The sequence below is a fragment of the Lissotriton vulgaris genome, chromosome 7 (genome assembly GCF_964263255.1).
Source record: "Lissotriton vulgaris chromosome 7, aLisVul1.2, whole genome shotgun sequence".
Taxonomy (NCBI): domain Eukaryota; kingdom Metazoa; phylum Chordata; class Amphibia; order Caudata; family Salamandridae; genus Lissotriton; species Lissotriton vulgaris.
Window position 1 is genome coordinate 1,662,311,926 of NC_141695.1, and position 20,615 is coordinate 1,662,332,540.

Sequence of the window (20,615 nt, forward strand, 5' to 3'; positions counted from 1 at the left end):
TCTTATCCATCGACCACTCTGTGCATATTGGGTTGTGATTGTGTACATCCTACGTAGGATGCTTATTTAGCACTCTACTTTTATTTTCCACATTTGTAATACAGGTATTTTCCCCAAAGGCACATGCGCTGGAATGCTACCAAAACAGTATCTGGATTAGAACTGTTTGCACTAAACTAAAAGTTGTTTAATTTTATATTTATTTTTGCATTGCACCCGGTCCCACTTCTTTATTGTGATTATCCTCTTCTTATTTTAATCTATTTTATGAGTAGTTGCACTTTCTGTGGTCAAATTCTTTTGCACTCTGAACCTGTATTAAATACTATGCCAACAGGTTTTAACATTTTTATTATGTATATTAAGATTGTGTTTTTAGGACAATTAATTTCTCAATGTACAAAAATTTCTGATCTCTAGTGATAGCCTATATGTTTTTTTGAGGATGGTTTTATGTTCCTCGTGTGCGTTGTACTTTTGGGATCCTGGAGATCGAAAAAAAAAGTTATGAAGATAAAAGTGAGCAGTCATAAAGATCTGCCAGATCCTAACCAGAAAGAAAAGCTGCAGAGGATGTGCCAATCACTGTATCCCAAAACTATTCGCAGAGCTTCTTGAAATAAATAAATGACAAGCTAGCCACAATCTGATGTGATTTGAAAGACTATACACAAGAGCTCAGGCAGGATATGAGCAAACTGGGCACCAGATTTGATTATATATACCGAGCCATGGATCATCACTAAGAAGAACTACACCACATTGGCAATAGCCTGATGTAGTTGGAAGACCAGCATATCCAATTGATGTTGAAAGAGAAACACCTTGAGAATCACAAGAGACAAAACATCAGAGGCTTCCACGTGGGGCGGAAGGAATGATATTGAGACATCCCCACATTAGGGGCAAACCAGAAGATCCCTTTACTAGGTTAGGGCGTATTCAAAGGGTCTCAGAGATGGGCTCCCACCGAGAAGCCCCTCTTGGATGTACTAACTAGGCTACATTTCTTTGAAGGGAAAGAGGCAACTTTGGTGATTGTTCGACCCAAAAGCTGATGGAATATGATGTGCATGAATTAAACTTCTTTCAAGATCTAGTAGCAGTCATGTTGAGAAGACAGAAAGACTTTCATCAAGTGAAAATCTATGCCAGCACTAGATTGAATATGTGGGGCCACCCCTTTCGTCTTTTTTTCACGTGTAATGAACCGAAACATTTTGCCAAAACCATAGAAAAGGCTCTGCCGTTTTTAAGGCTACTAGAAGTACAGTCTGATGAACGGAAGAGAACAAGTCTTAAACTGAACACACAATGGAGGCAATGGCAAGCCGTACGCAGTAGCAAAAAGAGTGTTACACAAACAGGCAAGGATAAAATAAGCTAAAGCTCTCCAAAAAGGTGGGGAAAATTCCAGAATGTGCTTTTCAAATGAAGAGGCAACTACAGTCCTATATCCACTGACTAAGAGGGCCCTTAAACTGATCATGGAAGGGGAAGGTGAACAATACTCCCCGGGGAGCACCATGGGAACTGCAATAATGGGGGAAGGAGGACCAGAGGACAACAGAGGAACTTGATATCCACAATGGACAATCATAGGGGTGTTCGACGATAGGGAGGGAATGTAAAATGTAAATTTAAATTGATACTTGTATAGGGAAGGGTGAAGGGTTTAAGAAAGTGGGGCTTCTTAGGAGTGGGCGTGATTACGCACACAGGAGATGAGCGGAACTTAGAGATTGAAGTCTGATGGGAATTTCAGAGAGACTATTACCAGACCAGGAGAAACAATATAAAGCGGAGACCAAGTCACAAGGTGCTTATGGATCTAAAAAAAAAAAAGCAAGAGACATTGAAGCTAGGCTGAATGGTAGCCTAGCTCTGATGAGAAACACCAAGATCTCTAGGTTCATATTCTAATTCTTAATGTAAAGGGCATTAATGTGCCAGCAAAACGTAAAGCCATACTTAATTTGCTTAGGGATTCTCAGGGAGATATGTATCTTATTCGAGAAACACAGCTTCTGAAATTAGACTGGGGTAAAGCAAAGACAGGTATAACTACATTATGTAATAGCTCAATTATGGGTCAGATACACAAGACGATGACACCAAAACAACAAGAATCCAATAAAGGAAACACAGACATAAACCTTTAAAGATATGGAGAAAATACCAGAAAAAGGACAGCACAAATGTAAGTCGCAGTAGACAAGGACCATGGTAAAATTTCAGGCCAACTGGGATGGAGAACCAGTCAGATACACCAAGTAGATTGGTCCCTGTGGAAGTCTGAAAGTAAAAACGTCAGAAAAGTTTGTAAGTCCCACTTCAGAAATGGATTTCGTCACATTTTGAGAAGGAAATTCCCCCTGCAGAGGCTGCTGCTAAAAATGTAGCCACCATGGAACCAAAGGCCAGATACCTAAAGCAAGTTGATCCTGCTGACGCTCTGCAGATTTCTTGCTGAAAATTTCTTACATCCCAACTCAAAATGGAACGTACTTATTTTTTCAGAGTTGCATGGAATCTATGAGTGGGACGAAGCTTTTAACCTATCCGATGCTGTGAAACAGACGGCCGGATACTTTTTCTGTTCTGAGGTCTTTGATGTTCTGGAGAAAGGTTTTCAAAAGTTTCCAAATTTTCTTTTGGTGTCCAACCAACCACAGAAGTACACCTCTAAGGTCCCCAGCAATTTAGGGAAGGCACTTAGAGACTCTCATGTGGGCTGACAGAGGTCAACAGCAGGGTCCAGTCCAGGATCAAGTACTACTGGTGAGCTTTGCACTTCAGGGAAAGTTGCTGTAGCCATAAAGGTCAGTCAACCGAACCACGGAGTCCTGGGTACAAGTGGGAGCAGGTCTAGCCCTTCAGGTCTCCTCACAGGTCTCAAACTGCAGGTGTAGTCCTTCGGTTTTTACACAGGTCTAGAAAGTATTCAGGGAGGGTGCCACGTGTAACCATGGCAAAATGCAAGCCAATCAATAGTCAACCTCAGGAAATACCTACTGTGGGATAGTGCTCTTTTTGACATGATCACCCCTATATTGAGCCGGGTATTCAATACAATTTTTAATGCACTGGGATCCTGCTAACCAGGTCCCCTGATCTCCTTCCCTAAATTGTACAATTGTTTTCTCAATTGGCAATAACTTTAGCACCCTCTATAAGTCCCTGGTAAATGGCATTCCTAGTACCTGGGGGTACTAAAGAGGGTCCCTAAGGGCTGCAGCACACATTGTGCCACCCCAAGGGACCCCTCACAACACTCATGCAGAATAGCATTGCAGGCTGCATGTCTTGGTGCAGACAAAAGTCAAAACACATGACACAGCCCTGTGTGCCACGCCTGCAGACACTGCATGTCGTATAGGTAATTAACCCCTCCACTAGGCCTTACAACCCTAAGGCAGGGTGAACTATACTCCATGGGTGGGCAAAACTGCATGAGCAGATATGCCTGTGTACTGACTAGTCCCATTGCTGCCTAGTCCTAGCCAGCATGTCACCACAGACGAGTTTCTGACCCCCACAGGTGAGGGGTTAGAGAGGTGTCTTACCTTCAGCTTAGTTTCACCTGATGAACAGACAAATCTGAAGTTTGCCATCTTTGTGATAGCAAACTTAAAAACTCTGGGACAGGGCTATGACCACTTCCCACAGGAAGTGGTCATATATGGGTGAAGTATTGGCTACTACTCTACACTCCCCTAAAGCCCAAAATCTAGAATTTAAAATGGCACTATAAAGAATTAGTACAGTCAGTATTGGAAATTTGCTTTTTGGGCAGCACCAACCGAAATTTGTTGTACTTTTTGCTGAACACTATTTTTACTAGCTATAGAACTCTCTACCTTTTACTCCACTGATATTCACCTTCTCAAGTAATTCTAACCAGGATCAGGTGAAATTCCAAGATGACCTTGTGGCTATCGCTGAATGGATGGCAGATAACTGCCTTCAACTGAACTCCTCCAAGTCAGAAGTGCTCTTGGTGGTCCGAAATACTCATCTATGGGGCAATCACTGGTGGCCTACCACCCTTGGTACCCCCTCCAACCGAAACCCATGGTTAAGAACCTGGGAATTTGGTTGGATGGCGCTCTTTCCTTTAAGGAGCATGCTAAGACGGTGGCCGGCACCTGTTTTGGTCTTCTACGTGGCTTGAAGCCAATCTTGAGACTCTGACGCACCTATACGGCAGATGATCGCCCAATCCACTGTGCTGGCTCGCCTTGATTACTGCAATGGGTTGTTACTTGTCATCAACAAATCAGTGACTAAAAGACTACATCTGGCACAGAACTTGGCTGCACACATGCTCCTTGCGCTACCTAAGCACTGCCATGTATCAGACCTTTTGCGCCGACTCCACTGGCTACCTATCGAGCAGAGGGTCTACTTTAAGACCCTGCGTAAGACACACAAGATCTTGTACGGTCTGGTTCCGCATATTCTGAGCGAGCTGTGCTCCTTGTACATCCATACACAAGCCTTGCGCTCTGCGGACCTGTATCTGGCCCATGTCCCGCGGGTGCGCAGGTCAAGAGCAGGGGGGCGCTCGTTTAGGCCACTTGCTCCAACCCTTTGTAACTCAATACCTCTGGCCGCGCCGAGCATGCTAGACCACGGGACCTTCAGGAAAATGATCAAGACATGGCTCTTTTCCAATCACTAGCTTCCTCGCTTTACTGCTCTGCTATATTTAGCGCTGGGAAGCCATGTTGCCGGGGCAGCCATGCGCTCTATAAATGCTCCTAACATAACATTAACATAACTCCAGCTAACAAGGGGTAAAGTGCTTGTACTTCTTCTTTCAACATTGTCTACTCATGATAAAGTTCTAGTATTTAGTACCAAGGTGTACCCAGGTTCTGTAAGTTAAATGTCAAAAGTGGACTGGAGCACCCACTGTGCCATCAACTACAGTAACAATGTAAACATAAATGCAGGCCAACTGTCAGTAGCCTGGCTGTGCACATTTTAACTGCAAATTTGACCTATTAATGTAACTTTTTTTTAACCAACATTAATCTTCTTTTTAAATAATGATAAGTTTCCCCTAAGTAGGGCTAATTGCCCATAAAGGCAGGCTGCATGGTAGTTAAAAGTAGGACATGTATATGTTTAATGTTAAACATGTCCTTACAGTGAAAAAGCCCTCAAAGCGGAAAACATTGGGATGCAATATTAAATACTAATTCTGTATCTCGGGAATAAGACTAGCGAGAAAATTAATAAAATAAAAATGTTAAATTGTTGTGAAAAATCAAAGTCAATGGGAAGTTGGATTAATTCAAAATATTAGTGGAAGGTAACTATTAAATTGTTGCATCTGCCCTGCCTGAAGCCCCTGGAAGCTAAATTGTCTTTTTATTCTCCCACTTAGGTCAGCCGGTAATTTGGATTTAAATAGGTGTGAATGAGGTGTAAACTTGCTCTCAGGAGACAAACAGTAGGCTGACATGAATGGGTAGAGATGATACGTCTGTACCTGAAAGAATGTGCAAGGGGGGCTGGGAGGATCTTTTGTGACAATAAAGGGTCAAGTCCTGCTTGAATGTCACAATCTGCTCGACTGGTCTGTTAGAACTTTTCATATTACACATTGAGCGCACTTCATCAAGGCCTCCCCTGTCACAGACAAATGTTAGCTGACTCTTGGGCAGGGCCCATCTTTTGTCTTTCCAGCCAGTCAGGCACCAATCACAGAGGGCCTATCTTGACATTATAGTATGACAGCTTGTTTGGCAGGTCATCTAAATTTACATATAATATTTGGGGCACAATTCAAAGAAGGGAAACAGAATGCAACAACAATGTGTTTGTATCCACTGTCTGGTTCCAGAAAGCTCAGCTTTAACTTTACCAGATGGCCTACTCTGAGTTTGTTGCGGTACTCAACTAAATGCAAAACTGGGTTCTGTGTTCAATGTGTGAGGACACTAGGATAATCGAAGTATTCTCCCCCCTACACACATCCCCGGCCCTCAGAGTCAAAGATTAGTGTTGTTGACGAGTTCAGCCATCTTAAAATGCCAAAGGAAGTTGGGGTTAGCCCAATTAGCATTTATCCCATTGGTTAGGGCGTAAAGGCCATTCCCGCCCACTAGCTCATGCCAGGCATCAATGTGGCACCTTCAAGGACTCCCTTCAGAACACTCTTGGACATGTGGACGATCAAAAGAGGATTGAACCTGCTGTTTGGAACCTGAGAAGAGCCTAGAAGATTGGGCCTGCTTTCTCTCTTGTACTCAGGACATAGGGGAGTATAATAATACCTATTTATTATTTCATTATACAATATTTCATACCCTATTTTTAATTTAAAACATAATATTCTTTTTTTTTTAGTTAAATTAATTTAAATTCTATGCATCACTTTAAATAATTACAATGCACATTTAACACATATTTGGTTTCTTCGGGTGGCAATTTACTTTCTAATTTAAACTTCAGAAAAATAATTTTAAGTTAATATTTCCATTAATTAACATGATAATTCCAGATTAATGTATTAGTGCTTTAGCGTTTTCTCTATTTCGTTATCGATTTAAAGTACATATATATAAAATGAGTAAACATTATTATTTAACAAAATAATTTTTATATTCATTTCAGTTTAATACATTTTTTTAATTTTTCCTATACTTTAACATGGGGAGGTCTCAGCCCAGACTGCGGAGTTTGGTAAGGAAAGTTTTAGTGAGCATTCTTGGAAAGATGCTCCTTCTATCCAAGGTCCTTTTTAGTTTGTTGTTTTTTTTTTACAACAGCCCAGCAAACATGAAGCTTCTGGATAGGGGCTTGCTTATACATCTTTAACAAGAATATCAAGATTAGGAGTATCCCAGAAGTTAAAGTAATGCAAGTGGTGTGCTTTTTATGCTATTGGACAGTGTATTCAACGTGTTCTTGGGGCCCCCCACCACACAGACGGCTCTGGCATGGCTGTGTTCATGGCCACCTGGTGGGATGTTCTGCAAGCTGTACTGAGTGCAAGGCAGGAAGTGCAGGAACAGAGTAGCAGAATACAACACTGGAGGAAGGTTGCAAACATGTGCTTCTTTTCTTCAGGACGGAGGAGTGCATAAAACGTATAATGTGCCATTTCCTGGATAGACATCTATCTGGAGAGTCTTGTTTAAATCATATATAAGAGACATATTTAAGTAACTGATGCACTCCAAAACATGAATTCCCTCATTTTTCGTTGTGTTCATCACCTATTTGCTACTATTTTTGTTCCCAATTGTTTGCAACTTGAGATTCTGTTGAATTTTTTTCTGGCATCGTCTTGGTTTGCTCATCCACCTTTCTGATGTCAGGGTGGACTTGGTGCCATGCTATTCACTTCTACATTAATTTGCATCTACAATCATGAGCTACAAAACTGCAGAGGTGCTTTTTTACTCTATGTGCTTTTTTGCCACATTTGATGTGCACTATTATTTGCAGGTTGGCACCGTGACTACTAGGTCTCACAACCCTCTCCTCGGGCAATCAAAAAGGCAATTCAGCAGGCCTTCTCAGAATCAGGTCTTTGACCCTAGGAGCTACTTTTTTACAGTAGAGGGAGAATTTGCCCCACCAAGCGAATTTCACTGTGTTGTTTAATGGGCAGAGTGGGGGTTTACCAACCCCCACTCCGCCCAGGCCCTGCACACAACCTGCAGTGAGATGGCAACCCCTGCAGCACAGGACTGATCCCTAGGTTCTCCATTCAACCACTGCTGTCAGTCAACCAATGCGAAGCACAGCCATTGGCTGAGAATAATCTTAGTTGGGTAGAGGGCCTGGATTACTGCCAGGTCCATCATACAACTCTTGCTGTTAGCCAATCTCCACTGCACAGAGCTGAAACCCAAGAACAGTGGCGATTTGTCACAGGGCCTGTGCGGCTGCCTCTGCTCGATACCTATCCCCTGCTGTCAGCCTACCCCAAAATCGCACAGCTTTCAGCTTTGAGAAATGGGGCTTGGGTGGAAGGTCTCACTTGCAGCCAGTCCCTCCGCCCAATGCTCTGCCATCAGCCAACCCCCACAGAGCATTCTCTTTGCCCTATCAGTGAACCTCTGCTGCACAGTCTATGACCATGCACTGCACGTTTTGTTTGCAGGACCTTGTCTGCAGCCAACCCCCACCCCAAACCATCCCTCATGCCTGTAGCCTACCGCCACAATGCAGTCTCAGGTATGCGCAGGAGTGGCTGTGCGCAAAGGCTTGGTCTTTGCTTATGGTTAGACTCTTGTCAAAGTGTTAACCTTTGGCTTTTTTTGGGGTGTCAGCATGAAACTTTAAAGTCAGAAGTGATTCAAGAGTCAATCATGAAATGGCAGTTGATTCCAACACTTAAAATAGCAGGTCACGTGACTCTGAAATCCTTTGTGACTAAAGAATCATGCACGATTGTGGTGTTTTTTCTTAGTGAGGGACATAAGCTTTCCACGTCTCTGGATACCTCTTAGCAACCCCCCATTGGTCGCCCACCTCTGAGGGTTCTCCACCGTGGCTGTGCAAAATTTGTTTACACAGAGCAAAACACCCGAGTCACAGTAGACTCTAGAGTTTCAAGATATTTAAAGGCCTTATCCAGCCATTCATATTTCCTAAATAATTAAAAATATGACAGACAAACTTTTTTAAATGATAATACCTCAAAATCTACTGAAAGGATTTAGGCCACACCAACAAAAGAATGCCTAAATTTCCCACCAGAGCAAAACATGGAAATCACACATAGCCCACCTTGGAGATGTGTGGTGGGGCTCAGCAATCATATCATTCAAAAGCCTACAGTCGGAGTTCCAACTTGCAGAAACATAGCGAAATAAGTATATACAATTAGGACATGCACTTCGCACACATATCCCTGAGGGGGAAGTATCCCGGAGTACAGCCCATTGAAGGATCGCCTTCTATTGGACCCCGTCCCTGAAAAGGCACTATCCTTAACATATAAAAAGATTGTTAATAATTCACCCGACCCCTTAGGGACACTGAGAGAGGCCTGGAAGTCTAACATCAAGTTAGAAGAGGATGATGATTGGGTGGAAGTCGTGCAGAGTCCATGGGAAGTCGCAATTCGGGCACGATTTAGGCTAATACAGTTGCAGATCTTCCACAGGTCCTACTCCACCAGCACACTTATACATAAACTAGGACGCATACCCACAGATACATGTATTCGGGGCTGCTGCAGTACAGGTACCTTTTTTCCTATCCTATGGGAATGCCCTCTTGCACATCGTTATTGAATGAAGGTAATACGGGTTAAGTCAGATGTCCCGGGACAAGAAATCCCCACAGATGCCAGATGGCACATACTGTGTGTAACAGGGGAGCAAGTATGGCTGCAATGCCAAAAACTATGTTGGCGGCGATGGTGGCCAAGAGAAATATTTCCCGGGCGTGGGGGGGCGGCTCTGCCACCGAGCGTGGGTCAGTGGAAAGCTGACTTGGATTGGTGCTGTATAGCGGAAAAAGTTGTATATGAGAACAGGGGCTGCCCCAAGAAGTCGGGAATGTGTGGCATCATTGGGCCGCTCATAGGGGTTTGTAATGTAACGGGAAGGGAGAGGTGTGTGGGGAATCGGTACGACCTCCAAATGGCACAGGAATTTTGGTAACAGCCTGCACTATAATGTCAGTTCAGGGATTCAGCAAATAGATGGCTCATGAAGATGTACTGTATTATACAATGTTTTTGCCATCCATGCTCTCGATTACTGTACTGCACACAGCACCTTAATATGTTCAATAAAAAGACTTGTTACAAAAAAAATGGAAATCACATCTTTGACCCGACCGTAACTTTTTTCCCCTGCAGTATCTGCATGAAAATGAGAATGCAGGACCTTGGTAAGCTAGTGGGTTGCCACATTTTGTGGAAATCCATCCAATGAGTCAAATGTTATAGGCAAATCAAAAAATGTCTTTTCAAAGGAAAGTGCAGATGACCCATAACAACAGTGTCAACCGTCACTGTAAAAGAAATACACCAAAAACGCACACACACACACACACGCGCAAATCAAGGGTAGCTCACAAGAATTGGGTGGAAATCTGCTCGGCAGGAACGACATTGTGCTAAAACTTTGCTTAAAAACGTTGCTAATAGAACAAACATACAGATACAGAGGGCCCGATTTAGATCTTGACAAGAAGGATTACTTCGTCACAACGGGATATCCCGTTCCCCAGAATATAAATCTCATTATATCCTATGGGATTCATATTTCGGCCGACGGGATAGCCGTCACCCTTGCAGGGTTCGAAAAATCATAAAAATGTTACTAGGTCTGAAGGTCTAATAACTTGAATAATCTGCTCGACCTAACTGTAATGTACTTGACCCGTGAACTGGTCTCAAACTGCATGACCTTGGGCAAATATTTTGTTCATTATCACATAAGACAGCACCTTCAAATATGTAAGTTCACGATTTCTTCTGTACAAAAAAAACTATTCACAAGACTAAACGTGTGCTCCATGTATAATAAGAACCAAGCCCACATACAGGGTACACATTATCCCTGGCTTGCCTCGGAGTTCACTGATAGCATTGCCATCTGGGCAGGAGCAGGAATATTTCCGAGTTCCTGTTTAAAAACTCACTTTTCATAAATATATTACTAAATCATGATGTGGTAATGCACTGTCATTTACATACATCATCTTGTTGTGTTTGCTATGCTCGCCCTAAGTGAAGGTCTCTTGCCCGCTGTGCCACTGGATTCAAGCTAGTCTTGCTCGCTGATGAGGGGTGATACCCCAAAACGGATCCCAGGAAGCTTGTTTCCGGTCCAGGGAGGACCTTAACTGGCAGTTCAGCTGGATGGTTCCCAGGGGCAAGACTGATTTGCATATGGCTGGGGCCAAACTGGGGTGGCATAGCGAGCAAAAGAACAATGAATTAAACCCAGATCTTTAGACTGGGGGTGAGTGGTTGCAAAGTTTTAGTACTCCGTCCATCCTCTTGTTGTGTTTGCTTTGTCCTGAAAGCCAGCAGCTTTACTGGCTGATCTTGCCTGCACTGCCAAGTTGCTTTAGGGACCTAGTCCCTGTGACGGCAAACTTACTGAGACATTTAAAATAATTTCCATTAATGATAGTTTCCTACCGAAGAAGATTCAATCCAAGGTAGAGAGAAAATTGTTTTTGAAGCCAATGAAGGTGAAGCCAACGCAGAGCTAGGATTGTAACTTGGGGCCTGATTTACAATCAGCCTCCACAGGAGGCAGAATCTCTGTACTCATGGGCAAATCTCTGCACTGCATTATCTAATTGCGGGCATCCTGCCATGACTGCGGATGCTTTTTGTGAATCGGGTCCCTTAGTAATTTTCCCTTGTGCACGGTAGGATCTACACTGATAGTCACAAACAGAGTGGAAGAGCAAACTCATCCCTGATACCGCTGCTTGAAGCGATTTGAACTGTAAGATGAAACAACATCATTTGCAATAGTAAGTGTATCTAAATAAATTCTCCATAGTAGCTTGACTGGCTACTGAGACTACACTGGCATCCAAATGAAAGCAATAATATTTGTTTTTAAAAGGCAACTGATTTCAAGGTTGCAATTGAAATGAATGCCACCAATGAGGGCATTTCTTAACCAGGCAGCTGAAGGGGCCTTACTTCTTGCTGAGAGAGTTTTTGTTTCTCCTACAAGGTTTGTATAACTAATTGGTAATGTAGGCCCTCAATACGATAGACCTGATCATTTTAGATGTGTGGTAACGCCTATTACTATATAGATCAGACTTGAGTTTCAAATTTTTTCATTGCATCCAATGCATGCTGGATATGATTAAAACCACAACCTTCGGGAAAATATCAACAGGTCAAACTGCCAATATTTATTGGGAAGGGAATTCCCGGTAAATACAGGGACATGCGGATTTTGGTGCATTGTATGACTCCTTTAGGATCATAGCCAATAATTATCACACACAATAAATTCCTCACACATCGATGTTGGTTTTTGTTGTGTGCGATAAACATTGCACATAAGACAGTCCACTCTTTTTAAGGGACACTGTGGGAAGTAGGAAACTATCCATTCAGAAATTTACAGTTTTGAGGTTGGAAAGCCTTGCTATATTGCAATTACGAATTAAGATGTTTAGGTGTCTTTCTTTCATTGCCATCTTTAAATAGTAAACAGACAGACTAATTTCTCCCAGTATACACTACTGAGACAGGAGGCGACATGCAGCAGGCATAGGAGCACAGTATGAACCCGTTTCTGGGGATTGCTGCTTCCGAGTAACTGTGCGCTACCCTTAGCAGCTTGCAGGTTTCCCTTTACAGGTTTGGGTCCAGACTAACCAAAGAAAAGCAGTCCATAAAATGAGGCAGAGAGGATCGCAGAGAATGACACGCCTTCCCTGCCTCCAACATAATGCATAGCTCAAAACGACTCACTAATATTCAGCTTAACCTGAGGAAGTTGTGTCCTGAAAGTGTGCAAATTTCAGTAGTCAAAGGTAGCACAGTACCAAAGCATTTAATGAAACGCTGTCCATCCAGCAATCGCCACTTGAGTTTCTCATTTGAGTTAAAGGTGGACATTATATGTAGCAGCCTATCATGGAAGACAAAAGTAGCTACACCATGTCACTTCGGAAGTTGGTCAAGATGTGAAACGCAATAAAAACATTTTTATTTTCCTACGTTCTGCATGTATGTATGTAGATTTTTGTTTGGGTGCATATATGAAAGGTATAGAGATTGACTTCTATAAAAAACAATAAAAAATAACCAATTTTATATCACACAGTCAACAAATTCACCTTTTGGAACTTATTAACATGCATTGTTCTCTACCCAACTCAATGGGACCCATTAGCCCAACTTAAGGGGGGAAAGAAAGCTCGAGTGACATCTTACAAAGGTCGAAACTGAGGTCTTCAAAGTTTGGGGAACCACTTACACGATATAACTCACTAAATCTGTTGTATTAGGATATGAACTTGTCACCTGCAGATTGCAAGAGAGGGTCTGCAACAGTTGCATTAACCATGATTTATGTTATTGGAGTTCAATAGTTTCAAGTGTTAAATTGTAACCTATAAACTAAAATTGCAAATATTTGCTGCAAGGGTACTATGCACCGTAGCTATCTAAACATTATTTAAACCCATGACTTACAGGACACTCACAACTCCCAGCACAAAGGTCATAAAGCATGCACAGAAATCAGTCTTAAAATGGCAGTATGCTGCGACTGTCCCAGAGACAAGGCAGGAGAGGGAGCTGCAGTTCTGTTTTTGAGGAGGCCCCTGCTGCTGCAGACACTGTCAGTCAGTCATTAAGCTTTATTCGATTTTTGTTTAAAAACCATAAAAGCATACAATTTAAAAGTACAATCATAATTTAACAAACAACATACATTTTTTAAAAGCGACATATTCTCAGTAGATTAAACAGAATTAGCTAACCCTGTGATTATAATTATCTGAATAGATTACACGGTATGCACCAGCCTAATATTGACAGTTCTTATGTAACGTGAAAGGGTTAAATTGAGGAAAGTTGCTATACTTAAAACTGCTTTGGGGTAAAAAGAATCGATTAAAGGGAGAGATACTATGCTCATTTGATGAGCGAAATCTGTAACCCAGCTTAGTGTTGTTATCGACGGTTTGTTTCCAGAAGGGGGTATAAGATTCACTTGGGTAAAAATCATGTAGGTCCCAAGTTGTTATAGGACCATCACCTTCTTGGGGCTGCCAGGACTGGAGATAGGGAACAACTTGTCTGCTCCTAAATCTAATTAGAACCAGGTTGCCACAGATATCTTTTCGAAGGGGACCCAACCAACCCACTCTCCTCACGCTGACTATCCTACCATCAAGGTTATGGGGTAAGGGTCTATTTTTCGATAGCCAAAACTTAACTTTGTTTAGCAGGTCGGTGGTTCTCTCAGGTTTTCCATGTTTCAGTGGAGGAACCCCCGAGAGGATGGACACAAATGGAGCGGCCTCTGGGGGAAGATTGATACGAGGATTCTTAATACATTTTAATCTTGGCTCGGCATTGCGATCTATGGCAGGTATGGGTGGTGCCTTAGGGACAAGTGGGCACACAGTAGTAGGGAATGTTACTTGTGTTAGAGGAACTGTGTTTTGCTTAGTTTGTTTGGACGGATTGAGAAGACCAGCATGAGGTGAACGCTTAGATGTTACAGTGTGGGAAGATTGTGCTAGATTGAGTTTAACAGTTTCCTCAATCCCCGTCAGTCTATCCCCCAGGGTATTGATTTTTTCGATCAGGGGATGGATAATAGTTTTAAGCATTTGTTCGATCATGGCCAGTAAAGCCAAATGGGAAGAGCTTGCTGAATAGTCTAGTTTTTTGCCCACCTCTGGAGTTAACAGAGCAGTGATAATAGGCGGGTTTATATCTGAGGACGCATTCTGCAATTTTGATGTTTTGATTTGGGACCCACTTTCTCCAACCCCGTCATGTTTCCTTTTAACAGATGTGACCTTAACGGGAGTTGTACTTTGGGCATTTGCTTTTATGGGTGTAGTTAGAGGCCCCTGTATACTAACGCTGCGGGCTAGCGGGCTAGTGTTTGTTACCGGATGTGGTGATGTAACAAAGGTATACTTGATATTACACATACTGTTTAATTCGTCTAGCTAGGGGAGATTAGGCGCTGTATTAGATGTTTTACAAGGGGGTTCCATGCTAGTAGGGGTACATTTAAACTGAGCTGTAAAAATAAGTATAACAACTGTGCAATACGTTCGTTGGTACCGAATTGCCAATAGCATGCCCGTCTTATATCTTAAGGCATAGGTTCAACCAAAGGAATATATTATGTAACTACTCTCTTAGGGGTCTAGGTAACTGTTTCTAGCCAGTAATAGTCAGTGGAATAGTCAATCAATGGCTTTACCTCCTCCTTCTTGAAGGCCAAGGGGGGTGGCCCGTCCCGTCCTCCTCTGGCCTCTGAGGGCCACAGAGGGCCCGCCCTTTGCCCGGGCTTCGCCCCGGGCGCTCCCGCGCAGCTAGTAGCTGTCGCACTTATAGTATCGTCTAAAGGTGGACAGTGGGCGGGGCTGACAGGGTGCGCGCAGACCAGCTGTCAAAGGTCATGCAGGGACTCCTGGGAGAGCTAGTCCCTGCGGCGCTACACACCTGTGCTGGTTGACAAGCCTCTCCGCCCACACGCTCGGCAGATCACACGGCAGTAGCTCCAGGCGCCAAACCCAGTCCTCGCAGCGGCACCCGCGAAGCGGGTGCGGCAAGTTGTGGCGGAATTCAGGCAATAAAGACGTCCCACGAAGGTCTCGCGAAGGTCTCCTCCCAAGGGCTCCCACTTGCTATGGGGTAAGAAGCCGATTTAAGCTGTGTGCTGGGCTGTGTGCTGGGCAGTGAGCGGGGCTGACAGGGTGCGCGCAGACCAGCTGTCAAAGGTCATGCAGGAACTCCTGGGAGAGCGAGTCCCTGCGGCGCTACACACCTGTGCTGGTTGACAAGCCTCTCCGCCCACACGCTCGGCAGATCACACGGCAGTAGCTCCAGGCGCCAAACCCAGTCCTCGCAGCGGCACCCGCGAAGCGGGTGCGGCAAGTTGTGGCGGAATTCAGGCAATAAAGACGTCCCACGAAGGTCTCGCGAAGGTCTCCTCCCAAGGGCTCCCTTCTAAATATCCTTGAAAATGTATCGAAAAGTACGTTCCCTTCGTCTCCCTAACGCAGGCCCTGTCATGTAAGGAAGATACTGTGTAAGGAACACTGCTCTACTGTGTTACACATGAGGGTTTCTGAGCATTTATCCTTTCACTGCTGACACCTGGCTTGTGCTGCATGACTGAAGGTTGAACTGCTACTAAACACACTATGTCAGTGCTTAATAAAGCAAGTTAAATATATCTTCACCATACAATAGTCACAACCGTCACTGCTATTGCTTGTTGTGTGTATTCTCCAAATATTCAAAGTTCCTCGTGTGCGTTAAGCAATAAAGGGGTAAATTTACAAGGAAATGGCGTAGCGCAGCACTGCAAGCAATTTAGCAGCATCATGTGGAGTCATTTCAAAAACACAGGGATGCACCACATTTACAAGAATATGGCACACCCCTGTGTTTTACCTTGCACAGGCACTACAATAAGCTGCCTAGAGCCAACACAGACACCTTTGCACCATACAAGGAGGTCTGTGTTGCAGGGATTATTGTGTATGTGCAGAAAGGGACACCTTCCTGCACATAAGCAATCTTTAAATGCGATTTGCTCTTTCTCGGTGTACTGCAGAAAGAGTAAAAACAAGGGGGAATAAAGTATTTCTCCCCGTTGTGCATATCGCATGCCTGCTATTCAGTGGCGTTAGGTGTTGGTGCTGCCTCAGATTTACAGATCCTTGTAAATCTGGGGCAGCACCAGAAAGCCATGGGCCCTGCAGTGGAATGCCCACAACACACACTGCACGCCCCTTTCATGAGGATACCTGCATGAACGGGACAATATTTACACAGAGGTGTGGCTTAACTCCACATTGTAAATATGGAGCAGGGCATTACGACACCGGAACGTCAGAAAAAGGTACGTTCCGGTGGCGCAATGTGCTTGTAAATATGCCCCAAAGTGTCTTCTCCAATCTTGCTAGGAAAAGGTAACCATGCCTTCCAAAGCACTGCACGTAGCTCATAAGTGATTCAGGTTACCAGAAATCTGTATATCAGTGGGACACCACAAAATTTTGGACTTCACATTTACAAATTATCACAATTTGTCTTCTTGAATTAACATAACTCGATAACTCCCAAAAATGGCCAGATTATTTAATTGAAAACCCAGGATGAATACTAGAAAATAAAAAATGCATTCATGAAAAGCACACATTGGTTGACAAAGTGGTAGCAGAGACAAACATGGGTGTATTCAGAAAGGGCAGTCATGCTATGCCCACAAATAAACTGATAAGTATAAATCTCAAAGGAAAGTGGTTCTGGCTCACTTTAGTGGTCACAAACCGACCCTAATTTAAGATAGCTTAATGCATGCATTGTTACACATACACAGCACATTTCCTTTTTAATAAATTTGTTTATCAGGCATCAAGACCCAAGAATAACAAAATGGGCCTAACGGCTTAAATCTGCCTATTTAAAATAGAACTCCAATGTGTTAAAACCACAGCTTTGCAGCTCTGGTAAACGAGGGGCGAAGGATATAGAAAGGGAGATAAGGAAAGGACCAACCTAAGAACTCTACAACTCTGGAAAAACAGACCCTTATCAGCTATCCCAACTAAATGCAGATAAGAGGTCACAACAGCCAAGTATACTAAGAAGAGATTTAAGGGTCGAAGCTCCTTGCATACTGGATCTCTGGTACGTCTCATGGGATCCGGTCTGACACAGTGCTCAGATAGACGATGAAGAGAAGTGGAGCACTGGGTGATCCTTGAAATAAGCGTACCTTGATCTTAAAAGGTGGTGATGTAAAGAGAGGAAGCAAAAAGATTCCGGATCGGTCAACACTCTAGGAAGGGATTCGATCAAATAGGTTTCCCTTATTGTCAGTATTTTATAATCTCTCGAGGGAAAAGCGGATTATCCAGGAAGGCAAACCAGACAATTCGTTTTCTCTATCTGGGTGGAACCTGGTTTATTGATCCGACAGTAGCTTGTTTTCTTCAAAGAAGTTGCATATCTGACAAAAAAACTGCTCTTTGAATTAAAGTACCAAGGAAAGGGCCATTAACGTTCTTCCTACACTGACCAGATCTCCTGGCTCGAGACGGGGCTTCTTCATAATTGGTTGTATGTAGAATTTAAGTTCAGTGTGAAACTTACCTGAGGATAAGTAGATGTTAATGATGAAAAATGCAAGTTTCATAGCAGGTGGAAGAAAGAGGATACTCTTATTAGACTGTGCAGTAGACAGGGTCTGAAAGAGAACACACCATTCTATTGGTCTCAATCAGATCCTGGAATTTCAAGGCTGAGATATGCTTGAAAGTCAGCTATACGGGGGATTGAGGTCTTGTTTAACCCTTCCAGTACTGGTCTCATCAAGTGGGAGTCATGTTTCTTGTTAGCAAAATGTAGTTATAGCATATTAGCTTTGGCCCGCAGAACAAGGAGAGTGTTATATGGGGCCTCCCTTGTGAGCACTTGACATAGGAGATCAGTAGTGAAACCTTTTATTTTCTTTCTAGTACACTTACAAGATCCTGTTGACTCCCTGCAAGTAGATTTTTTCAAGAGTGTTACTGGATTTCTTACAAATAAGAATGGGCTAGCTTGAAATGGCTAATGTCTGGGCAGTTTTTTTGGGGGGGTCCTGCGGACAGTGACAGAACAACAAAAAAACAGTCCACATACTGGCCCTTTCAGGATGGCCCAGTGTCATAATGCTCAAAGGAAAAGTCGAACGCTTAGGAAACATAAAATAGGAGTGGTGGAGATGGCAATAGGGATGCTGTTGAAGGATTACAACATGGATCAGCAGGTGAGGCTACTCTGGTTTTACCATGGAACACAGACGACCAGACACAAATTTCTTTCCACCTCTAAGACATTCCTGACAGCAAACCATCCACACCTCAAATTGCAGCTAACTCTAAAGTATGCTTGAAATGCGAGTCACTACGTAAGTGATGCCCTCTTGGACTTAAGAAATGTCATCGAGAGCGGAGTAGCAAGGAACTCCAGCCCATGTGGTTCATTTAGACTATTATATAGAGAAGCCTAGTAGAATGTATTTGTGTTCTGCCTTTGATTCTATCTCAGGAGCACAATCCTGTTGCTCGGACCTAAAAAGGAAGCAAATTTAAAATATAATACGGGTAAGAGAATGTTTTGAGAGGAGACTTGCTGGAGAGCTTTGTCTGTCACTTCTGGTTATAGTTGTGAATGCTCATAAAATGTGTTCCAGTTTTTGTGAGTGCTACAGAACATTGTACAACCCGGAAAGCACGGGCTTGTGTTCCAGTGATATAGCTCAGTGGGTCAAAGTGTGCATTACAAATATTTTTGTGCAGTCTGCAAGTCCTATGTTCAAACCGTGTTAAATGGCTTATTGCATTGTGCACCAGCTGCATACGTCAGAATATATCCAGCAAACCTTGAGCCATTGCAGGTTTTGACTGAAAATGTCGCTCTGCTGAAATTAAACGAGTGCCAATGAATTGTGATAGTACTCAACACTCTTCACGTTATGCAATACATAGGTTTCTAATGTGTATTAAATAATAGTTATTAGTTCAACTGCACCCAAATCTACAGATTGCATTTAAAAAAAGTCTCCTATCTTGTAAAATGTCACGTTAACTTTGTTAGTTTGAACGAATTCTTTCACGTCTGCAGATGTCGGTAAGCTGTTCCATCGAATTGCCTTTGCCTTCAGGATCCTCCCCCAAGCCAGAATTGATCTGGGTGACCTTTCAGTTATTTAAACTTGGGTGGCCCCTGGTCAGAAGCCTCACATCGGAAAACCTACCATCCCTCCCCCACCTTGACGGCTGCTGCTCTGTTTGGCACATTACATACTGAATTGCTGGGTCAGGTGAGAACAGCACCAAACTCTGGCACAAGTTCAGCTGCGGTTATCTTGCCTACTCCACTATATATGCCAGTGCAGACGGAGCGTGTCCTTTGTAGAGTCCATTGACAATAACATAAATCTCACAGGCCTCTTGCTATATACACGCACCCAAAAATATTCTCAGACCGAGGACTGCTCGCATGCTCACACGGTTCTCTAATATTACAGGTCGGAATTTCACCCGTCCAACCACTCTTTCCGCACTTAACACCTACTTTTGCTCCAAAATTCTAGTGTGCAGGAGGTGAGGCCAGTCTCTTCATCATCTATACGCACGACCGACAAAAAGCATCACGAAACACAGAATTAACCAGCTACAGCAGTTCTTCGTAGTCTCCTCTTTGAGGAGAGTTATGTCTCGGCCGCTGTCGCGCCGCACGAGACAGCAACGAACGCGGGAACGTGATATCCAATCATCTTTCGAGGGACGGTGGAAGGCAATCTCGCGTCGTTTAGTAACCATCTTGAATTGGGCTAACTCCTTGATAAGGGCTGGCAAAGTCTGTCCTTTCATAGGGTGCCACCTGGCCGTTTTAACGTGCATGATCCGTATTTTAATGTCCCGGCCCGTACCAAAATGAGAAAGAAAATCCCTTAAAGCCGGTAACTTTTTCCGTACGGTACATACTTTAAAGACTAAATGTAAGCAGAAAACACTTTAAAATGTGTTCTACTGCTTCACCAATGACTCCCCAACTGATAAAGTAAATACAGATAGGCTTAACAAAAATTCTACAGATGATTTAATGGAAAGTTCTAAAGTTGTACTAAATAATCAAACATGGTTCTTTGCAGAATGTACGTGTTCACTTTCAGGGGCGCAACTAGGTCTTAATTTCGGGGGGGGGGGCTAACATGGCAGATGAAGGGGCGTGGCTAATGTAAATCAATGGGGCGGAGCTAAAATGGCAGATAATCAGGATCGGTTAATGCTCAGGTCAAGCTGAGAAAAAAATGTGGTGAATTCTGCATTTGAAACTGGACAACAATTAAAGCACACATTTTTGTTAGTTCGATGCATTGCCCCCCAAAACCCAT

General features: G+C 43.3%; 1 protein-coding gene across 1 annotated transcript in view; it reads right to left on the reverse strand.

The window, feature by feature from the left end:
- The window catches only part of SYCP2 (synaptonemal complex protein 2), a 3,993,018-nt gene extending 3,973,111 nt beyond the window's left edge, over positions 1-19,907 (reverse strand). The window contains exon 1 of the mRNA XM_086932653.1: positions 19,793-19,907. The gene's annotated coding sequence lies outside the window, so the exon portion shown is untranslated. The remainder of the gene's footprint in view (positions 1-19,792) is intronic.
- Between the last annotated feature and the right edge of the window lie 708 nt (positions 19,908-20,615).